This window comes from Lottia gigantea, assembly GCF_000327385.1.
Source record: "Lottia gigantea unplaced genomic scaffold LOTGIsca_60, whole genome shotgun sequence".
Classification (NCBI taxonomy): domain Eukaryota; kingdom Metazoa; phylum Mollusca; class Gastropoda; family Lottiidae; genus Lottia; species Lottia gigantea.
Genome location: NW_008710050.1, coordinates 1,039,279 through 1,050,162, shown reverse-complemented (window position 1 = coordinate 1,050,162; position 10,884 = coordinate 1,039,279).

Genomic DNA, 10,884 nt, shown 5'->3' with positions numbered 1-10,884 from the left:
CTTCAATTCTCCATCATCTATGAAACACAAGAAGCCTTGCAAGGAACGAAATCCAATCGAACTAATTTCCACAAACTAAACTATAATCCCAAATAATAAATGCAAGGCTTTTTTAAAAGTTGGACGTTCAAAAAGCAAAAAAATCCAAAATCACAAGAGTTTATCAAAACAGCGCCCAAAATGTAAAAGCTATATTTGATCTAAAATCTCACATGCTTACAGAAAATTGCGAAAGTTTTTTAGTATGAGCCACATTATTGTAGATGGTGAGTTTACTGCAGGTCAGTAGAGAGTTAGTTAATCCTCAACAGTCTGAGTCTGACAACAAAATGTGTTCGTGAGGCTCAAGTCTCCAGCTAGAATACATCTGTAACATCTTCAATCATCGCGCGAGCCGTCTGTCTGTCAGTCACCACTAAACGTCACAATCCACTTTTTCAAAAATTATTAAAACAGAAACTTAAAAAAAAGACATTAAACTCAATTCGACCTTTTAAGTCTTCTTTTGCAAGCCACAGGCAAAACTAAATTTGTGGGAATCAGCGGAATGGTAGGTCTACCAACACTTCACGTCGCCGTACATGTTATATTTGGTCTAAAATAATCCTAACGCAATGGGTATATGATTAATTATAATAAATCAACTCTTTAATGTTGTTTTAAATTCATTTCCTGGTCCATTTAAAAATATAACACACAGAAACTATCTATCTTCTTTCTTCACCAAGACAGGACAACAAAACATAATATAGCAGGTATTAGTACCAATCGTAACGGCTGTGAAACAACGGGACTGAAGTAGACTACCATATTCTGGCGTGTTGTGCATCACCGTTTACGCCAAAGAACTTTTTTACAAAAAATTAATGTAATGGTTTCGGAGTTCTTGAAATTATGTTGAGCTTCGTGTGACTTTCTTATTCTTGTATGTTCAAAAGAAACAAAACAAATTGGGATTTTACGATAAACACCTTTATTGCTTGCGTCAGCTTTCTTCAAGAGTCATGACCTTTTCAAACCTATGCAATGTTTTAGGAAGTTCTGACATACGTCATAATTAAGAGATTATCTTTCTTCTTGCACCTAATAGGGCTGTTCGGTTGAGACAGAGCATTGATACAAAGGAGATTTTAATATGACTTGGAAAACCATGTTATATCTGGAGTCTTAACCTAAATTTTTAATGACATCAATTTTTAATGAAATGATTTTTAAGTCCTACTTTAACAATATTTATAACATCCAAGAAAGGAGATCAGATTGAGAGAATGAAATAGTCAAATAACATACGATTTGCTAGAGTTTGACAAGTTTTTCAAGTTTATCTCGAACTCCCTGTCAATGACTGAACATCAATAATCACCACTCGCCATTGATTATCACCGACATAATTAATATGGCCATTAATTACACACTGAACTAGAAACCTACTGACACTTTTATTCCTGAAATTGTGTATTTGCCAGCGAAGAGCTGGTTGCTTTTTTGATAATTTTATAATTGCAAGAACAATCCGCACTTTTCAACCGATAAAAATGTCCAATGTTTGCTTTTTCGATAACTGTATATTTGCGAATATAATACACAGTTTGATTCAACAAATGGCTGAGTATTTCTAGTTCCATAATAAAAAGTAGAATCGTATGTGCAATGGTAAAGTCAGTAATTTATTTGCGCTAGTCTGGGCAAGATAAAAAAAAACTCACTATATTTCACGATATTATTTAGTACTAAATATATAAGTATGGTTGGAATTTTTTCAAATACAGTTTCTTCGTATTTATGTGTACTGTTATACTTCTCCTTGTGTTGCATTGTACACGACGTTTCAACAAATTACATTGTTGTTTCACCAGGTGATGAACATTGTAAGTTGTTTGCAATGTTGTTTATAATAAGATCCTGGAGTAGTACAGTATAAAATCATGTTCAGTAATGTAATATGATCTCTATTTAGGAATAAAACATGCTATTACCCAAGTGTGCAAAAAAATTTTTGTCCTACTTTTTTTTTGTACTTTAAGGTCAGTTTGGCCACAAAAAATCTAAAAATAGTTGACCATGATCCGATGACCACATTGTTATACGAGATTACGCAGTCCGCTACGACATTGACTAAAAATGTAACGGGTCGCTCTTCCGTCTCCGACCACATTATAACGATAAAAAAAAAGTAATTAGTGTGGACGTGTTATATCCGACCACAACATCGAGCTCACCCAGGGTGTGACCTCACAAAACTTCCAAAATACAAAAAATTACATACAATTTACTATAAAAACATATTAGACATACGTTGTAATATTCACTGATAATTTTATTTTTAAATCTATAAAACGTTCACCTCAAATGTCGAAATATCATTATAAATTATAAAAAAACGTGTAAAAATCAACCTCGACTCTGTCGGGCATGTGAACTTAATATATTAAAACAAGGCAGTTATAAGTTTGACTGTTTTGTACTATATTGAGTCAATGAACTGAGAGATGAAACGTATTCAGGAGGTATCCTACTACCCGAACCTCTGTTTTACGTCCTACAGGTACCATTATCTCAGTCGGGTAGGACGTAAAACTCCATTCATTTCATTATGACTGGGATTAGTGATTATGTTTCAATGGTTTTTCTTCCTCGGTACAGACTGTGAAATTATAACACTGTCAAAGTTTTAACAGCTGGATTCTTGACTTATTAAATTAGTTAAACTTATACAGTAAGTGTATAGACTAGATCACTCTCTAAGAGGTCATTTTAAAACACATTAAAATACTAGAAATATACCTCCAAATAATTAACTTGTCTTTGATGAAGATTTTTGTAGTTAATTATCTAATTTAATAAATAAACATCATTATTAGTAAAGTTCTGCTAACTTGCTTTATATCTGTGTTATCTTGGAAAATTAGCCTTGATCTCTAACATAACATTTAAAAAATGTCGGAAACTAAACTATACCACGTACTAAGCAGAAAATAAAGCCGTCTGGTAAAATACGCACAGTATGACAGTGTCCGTCGTCTTAGCTCAATCAAGAGCAGAAAATTAGGACAATGAAAAGAAGTTTAATATCTAGAAGGTGTCGGAAGTGACGTAGTATACAGACCAGTGAAGGGAAGTCAACGATCACGTGCTACAACTAGGGGGTAGTAAGATAGTGAGAAGGTGGGGTAAGGCCACCGGAACTAATTTTTACCTTCACAAAAACATCATAATCCAGTAAGTGAGACCAATAACACGTTTATAATACAAACAAAACTTCACATTTATAACGAGTGTTCGAGTTTTAGTCTGATAACAATACAGTTAGCTGCAGATGAGATGAGATCTTTCAGGCGGTTATTTTGAAGGTTGTATGCCAAAAATGAGGATGACCCGATATTCCCATTTTAAAATTTCTTATCGTTGAGTTCTTTAATGCCTGGTGTTGTGAGCATATATCAATCAATCATAAGAAAAACGATTTATGTACATTAAAACCGCAATCGATAAAGTATGGATCACGAACTGACAAAATCAGTGAGTCATCCAGTATCTTTTAAGATGAAAAAATCAAAGAGACAGTGAAAGAAAAGCGTCAATGAGGTAGACATGAAATGAGTCCAACAGCTAACCTGAATCATTCAAGATGATAAAATCAATGAGGTAGACATGAAATGAGTTCAATAGCCATCCTGGATCATTCTAAAAGACAAAATAATGAGGAAGACATTGGAATGCGTCTAACAACCATCCTGGGTCACTATATCTAGACAGAAAAGTGTACGTCTTTAAACTTGTCTCGAAAGTGGTTTAAAACTTAATTTTATACAAGTTTAGGATTAAAATGACGAATTTTTCTGCATGATAATAAAACGCATCGATGCACATATTTGTTACATATACTATGATATAAAATGTCATTTGTATGTAAAATATGTCGAGTGTTGATGAACCTGTATCATAATTACAAACGACAAGAACATTATAATACTACGTTCCTCGTACCTTACTAGACTAACAACTTTAAAGTGATAGTAGAGTGCAGTAATACTCAGTCCAGAACAAAACAGTTCTTGAGCACTCAATAAGCTTTGGCACCATTTCAGAGAGTCCACATAGTAAATAAAGTTATTATGGTATTCATAGAATTGTTCGTGGAAGTTGAGAAGACAATAGATATTTGGCAGTATTTATTGTACATACCTCTATACAGCTATGAAGGCAGGAGCTTTCTGTTGCTGCGACAAAGAAAGAAATAACTTTTTGTCGCAAGAGTAGCAAATAAGGATAACAACGTAGGCTTCCGATGATCCTGTGTAGCTACTTGTCCTTGGCCAAACATCTTAACATGAATCAATCCGGGATTGTTCGTTCACATTACAGCTGGTACGACTGACAATTGATAAAAAATTGATAAGAGTTTTACATTTGGAAATTTCAGGTTACTTATAAAAAGTAGAACAAGGGGCAGAGAAGACAGTTTTCTCATTGTGAATATCTGATTTCAAGATCTTTAAAATACAAGACTGCACAACTACAATATTATCAAACTTCAAACAGGAGACGTCTGCATTCATTAAAATCTAAAAAAATATCATGCGTCAATCGCAAGTCGCCAAATACGATTTAAAAACGATTTCAAATGACTGAATTAAAACAATATAAAAGTAAACAAACTGGTAACAGAACATCATCAAGGCCATTGCGTAATCCGGGTTATAAGAAGTGTCTAGATGGATTTAAAATACATAAATGACACTTAAATTTGTTCGTCGTTTAAAAAGTGAGGCATTTATCTCATTTACGTCCATTACGCTACTGTCTGGTATTTATGTAGAGCCTTACGATCAGAAAAATTTACAAAATCAAAAACTCTTTTGATGAAGATAAATAATAATAAAAAGATGATTGTTTTAACATATTTCTAAGTCGATAGCTTTTTGTTTTAATCAGGAAATTCCAAAGTTTTGTATTTTCAAGATGAACAATAAAAACCTCATTATTATTTAATTGTGGTCTGACAGTAACCTTGATATTATACTAAACACCTAAATTACCTTCCAACATGAAGAGTTAAAGAGAAGTAGTAAAACACTAATTTGACTAATCATAGTCGTGTTCTTCAGGTAATTAACATGATTTTAATCTGTCGGTGAAGACACGTTGACGCCAGGCGAAGGAATTTTACACAATGATTGAAGACGAACACGGCGTCATATTTTCATCCTGAAAAGTACATTTCTGGCAATGGTGTTATTTCTGCCGCTGTGAAAAGTAGAATTCCACATGTTTCGAAAATATTCTACTCAGAATAATCAAATTTTATTAAATTGAAGACAAAAAATGTCATTGTTTCGTTTCATGAGTCATTACATGATTTTAATGAGCCAAATAAAAACAAAACGAAAGTATGTTCATACGACTTGTTTTTGAACAAATAGAATTTTCGCACATAAGCGTAGTTTCGCAATATATAACCTTTAATTGTTAAAACAACTTTAATCTTCGTTCATACATGGACGATACAAATAATATGAAAGATAAATGTATGGTTTATTGAAACCAGGTTGATAATCAGAAAGTGTTAAAATCTCTGTAAACTGTTATTGACGTCAGAATGATTTCAAATTCTATGACTTTGATAAAATTCAATAAAACAACAAAAAACACACTTTACAAAATATCGAATAAATGTGAATTTTACCCAAAAATATCACCGACTATTCATTTTTATAATACCCGAGCATGTCATAATTTCTTTATAAATTGAAAATACAAAAGAGTTTGAATTTTTTTAGTTTTTAAGGAAATTGAAACGTTATTGTTTAGACAATGTAAATAAACATATATATATAATAAATTTGGACTTTTTGTCAATTAAACTCGTGTTCATGACAAATCTAAAGATGAGTTAAAATTTTCATTAAAAATGTGAAATATGATTTTTGGATTTTTATTTAAGGGCATGCTCCGTACCACGTGATATGTAAATAATTCGATAAATATGGTTTTTGTCGTCGTATGTTGATCAGTTACCAACCCTGTATTTATTGTTTAACTAAAATTATTATTTCATTTTATTTGGTTTATTACAATCCTATGTACTTTGTTTGACTTTACCGTAGGGTTAGTGAGTTAGACGCTTGATTACCTGAAGGTCCACGGTTCAATCTGGGGATATAAAAAATCGAGATAATACCTTCGGATTTTTCAACTCTGCTTCCCCCTGTCAGTGATGCAGGTAAGAGGGGCTGACATGGAAAACTCGTCTAGTCGTTCAGATGGGATAACAAACCGACGCCCCGTGTGCTACAGACTGTGCATGTAAAAGATCCCTCGACAGTTGGAAATCGAAGAAGAACAGGCTAATGCTGCTGTCCTGGCAAAATTTCCCCCATTGCACCCTGCATGGCGTCGCCCGTCTTCATTAGCCCACATGGTGCAGAAAAGTAGGACGTACAACTCCATTCTTTTCACTTCATTTAGAATATATCGTTCATCTATACACACAAAACATGACTTCGGGAATCAACCTGACACTATTATAATATATAGGCTAAAAGTATAACAGATCTTAACTATCATATCATGCAGACATATTTATATTTTGATTGTCAAAATTTCAAATTTCAAGTTAAAAATGAGATTCACCTGTATATTATCTACAAGATCTACATGCTTCTTATAGATTTCACACAATTTCAAAAAATCATCAGATCGTGCAGTAATATTTTTAACTTTTAAGTTTCGAGTCAAAACACATTTTAACAAATCATTTAAATTAAAAATAGTCAAAACTCATTATTTTTCACAAATTTTGATGAATTGTTCTCTATGTTTTCATTTCAAAGCGCCAACTGTGGTATATTTGATTTATAATGTAATAAATTGATTAGATGTATGGATTAAATTCGTTTTCACAGGCACTTTAAAGCCTTATTGACAAATAATTTGCCCAAATTAGGAAATTGTAGGCGTTTCGCAGTTCAAACATGATCTATTTTGTAGACGAAAAACGTTTTCTTTTCTACCTTTATTTCGAAGAGCTACAAGCTAACTCAAGGGAGATAAATAAAAAAATAAAAATATATCGTTATGTCATCCAGTGTCAAAACCACATTTTATTATAATTTATTATGACAGATTTAACATAATCTTAAAATATTGCGGCACACATTCAACCACATAGTGATAACTTCGGTAGCTCAGCCAGTCAGCTAATTCGTAAAGGAAAAATGTAGCCTTACTTCGCTGTCTTGGTTAAACTCTCCCATTGCATGACGATTCCTTCTTTTATTAGAAATGAAATGATAGACGTATATCTCATTTTATTTCACATGGGTTAACGATGGATTTCTTTATTTTTAAGTGTCAAATTAAGCAAACTATTCGATTAATTGATGTTTCTAATGAATCATCATGTATTATTAATCATATCATTATGTTCTTATTGCATATAATTAACAGTTTTAACCAATCATAAATGTCCATGTATGTACAGTCTGGATAAACAAACAAAGACTTTTTGCAGTCCCACCTCGGACATAAACCTGGCTCCGCCACTGTGCTGTAGCCTACCTCGTGTGACTGATCATACCTTGACGAAACGTGAAACGTTTTTCTTTTTATTTCATAAACCAAAAATACCGAATTAGATATTCGAAAATCATAAATAGATTTGACTCAATTCTTCAAATACACATCAATCACCAATATGAAAAAGAAAACCGTCTTTCACTAACTTTTAAAAAATAAACTTATCAATATATTAATATGAAAAAGAAAATTCTTTCACTTTTGTTTTTGAAGATTGAATTTAATTTTTAAAAGAAAAATCTTAAAGACAAGATCATCAGTTAAGAATGTAAGTTTTTCTGTGTGAAAATCCGTCATTTTAAATTTGTCAATCTCTTACCCGCCATTGTGTCTACAAACAACATTAATTCATCACCCTTTATTTTCAATCTGTCAAATTTAACACTTCCAAACAAATAAATTTGTGAAAGAATTTTTAAAATTTACCCAATTCAGCGGTTTTTACTTTAATAATCTTCTACTCTAATAGTAGAGAAATAGACTGCAAACTTTCAAGAACTTTGACAATAGTTAGCTAATGCAACTATCATGGCAAAATTTACTTCATTGCGCAATACATGGGAAGCATGGTGTTACTATATCATTACTATATTAGGACGCATAAGAAGAGGATACGAACAAAGGTCACATAACGTTCGAGGAGATCACAGACCATACAAACTATACCCCTTCTGGCCACTGATAAACCAGCAATATCAAGACCGCTCGTGGCTGGATCGCTACGTATGAATCTACGTATGGTTCTTACATAGAAATAAAATGTCAGAACCATACGTAGTTTAATACGTAGTTTAGATTAATAACAAAAATATTGCCATGCCATATTGTGGCGTAAACAAAGTTTATTAGTTCTGAACCAAAAGTGCTCTAGATTTCTAGATGTTACAGTTGACATTTATAGATAAGAATTTGAAAGTACATCCTGAAGAACAATTAGGGTGATTTTGTATCTTAAAAAAAAACATTTTATATTATGCTAAATATTTTGGGTATTCATCATCATTTTTATAATAACTCACCGTAAAGGATGTTTATGTCAAAGGCGAAGACAATAATAGCTCTGATGGACTCCAAAAATGTTAATTGCGTCTAAAACTCTGATCTTATAAGCCTATCGCTTAATGTGGTATCGTACATTAATTTTTTGACACTTTCATTTTGAAGGTAAAGTTTATTGACTTTGTTTTTTGACGGGTTGATTGAGCTTGTAGCTCTTAAAATATTTATTATTACCACACAGTTACTGTCACCGAATTATGAAACGTATCACTATAAGATGCTCTCGCGACTACCAGTTGCGAATGGTTGCGAATGGTTGCGAATGGTTGCGAATAATGAAAGTGGTCATCAGTTTCGAACGTAACTTACTACTGTATGTATATACTGTATGGTCGCTTTTATTACTCGCACCATACCCAGCTCGTTATGGTGTGAGGGCTGCTTAAGACAGGACCTGGTGCTTGACCCAACCTCTTATATATGAACTTTTTAAGCATCGCGTGAAATATGAAAATAAAAGTTGCAGCTAGTTTTAAGCTTTAGAGGTTTTAACTAAAACGCAAACATATAATATTGAATATTAAGAGTGAAAAAAAACCCGCTTATTTAAATAAGAACACTATTATAGATATACTACTCCTTTCTTTATATTCTACAACGTTTCAATTCATATACAGGAATCTTTATCAAGAATAACTAATAATAATAGTGTTCTTATTTATCTAATTCTAAAGATATTATACATACGATATTTTGGATTTTTTGACAGTTGCTGTCACTGGAACCGTCATGTTGATTGGTTTCTTTTACACAAAACTACGTTTCCACACAGAGGCTAGGTAAAGTTTACAGCTTCAATAATGAAGCATTATATAAAATAATATACAGTAATTAACACTTTCCGTAGTGTCGAAATTTCCAAGACTAGTAACACATGAACAGTTAGCCTATGCGGTCAGTACTAATTATTGCCTTGTTTATCTTTCTGAAAATAGTACACTACGTTCACTTGTCACTGCAAATTTCAGAATTCAAAGACAGACAATAAATACTGGATTATACACTAAACTTCTGACAGATTTTAAAAATTCAGATAAAGTCCAGGCTGTTTTTAAAGGTTAGAGATTTCCTGCTTTCTGTTCTACTCGTAACTTTGTCAGGCAATGGATTCTGTCTTTAATAAGTTAAAATTGTCCTCAATTGACAAATCAATATAGAATGGTGGCAAGGAACTGAATGTTTAAACCCTAATTTTCATTGATGTCAAAACACTTTATACCTTTATCAATCCAAAAGAAGAAACGGTTTGGAGGTATTTAAAAGATCATTACTTAGTGTCAAACACAATGATAATATACTGCTGAAAATATCCAGTAAACTTAAAAACAATCACCAAATACGGATTATGTTCAAATACAAATTGATATGGTAAATACCAGATATATGTCCATACACAATTAAATTCAAATAGTTTTCAGGGCTACAGCTGGTTACCATCCAATAGGTATCATAGACCACAATACAACAGACACAGTGACTTGGTCAGTGTCCGATTAGTTCTTAAAATCATTTATTCACTATTTAACTTGAGAAATTTGACTTGAAAATCTTGTTTTAAAATTAGCAACTTATTAAAATGATAAAATCCTGTTTAAGAATAGTAGTGAGTTCACTTTGTTAGTTCACAAGACAAGGTTCAAATGTGCTTTAAGTACACTGTATAATTATAGGAATCGAAACGAATCTCCTTAGATAGCACTCGAACAGTCAATCGGTCACAATCTAACGTTTCAACTTTATCTAACAGCCTTCTGAACTAGCAACTTACAAATGTTACAATCGAATCGAACCTATTGATTTTCTCATCTGGCAATCGAGCAGTAATCTTATCATATAATCGAACAGTCTTACAAACTTGCAATCGAACTATCTTCAGAACTAGAAATTGAACACTGTTGCGATCAAAATCAATTAGTTTTAATTAATAACAACTCATATGACAGATAGACAATATTCAAAAAGCGAGAAATAAATAATAAAATTGAATAAATAACGCTGCATGTGATAGACCCCGCCTTTAATACGTGTGATTAATTACACTAAGAGGAAAAGAAAACGAAGCAGTGGCTCATCTACCATAGGGACTGGTTGAACCAAGTCCATGGGCCCCAACCTCTAGAATAAAAAATATCAAGATTTTTAGATTAGATTGACTAACAGATCGGTCTAAGAATGCAGAAAGAATATGTAAAAAATTCAAAAAAAAAAAACAACTAACTTAAGTCCATAGGCCCCTACTAGTGAGAC